Here is a 290-nt window from a genome sequence, read left to right as displayed (position 1 = left end):
GGGATGAAGGTGAGCACAGAGGGGTGAGGATGTGCAGCAGAGGACGAACAGGGGATCCTGGCTTTGCTGCTGCCGGGTCGGGACCGCAGGACCCTCATGCCCCGGGGCAGCAGCACGGGGCTGCGGGCTGGAGGAGGAAGAAGAGGAGGAGAGAGAGGAAGGCTCCCAGCGGGCTCTCCCAGAGTCCGGGCTGGGCTCCAGGGCTGCCCTTTCCCAAAACTCCTCCCGGCGCAGGGGAAGCCCCAAAACCTCCGGTCCCGGTGCCCGTCGGGGAGCGCGGCCGCCCCGGG

The sequence above is a fragment of the Chaetura pelagica genome, unplaced genomic scaffold, assembly GCF_000747805.2.
Source record: "Chaetura pelagica isolate M959 unplaced genomic scaffold, ChaPel_1.0 scaffold757, whole genome shotgun sequence".
Lineage (NCBI taxonomy): Eukaryota > Metazoa > Chordata > Aves > Apodiformes > Apodidae > Chaetura > Chaetura pelagica.
The sequence above is the reverse complement of the archived record's forward strand: the minus strand, read 5'-3'. Positions refer to the sequence as shown.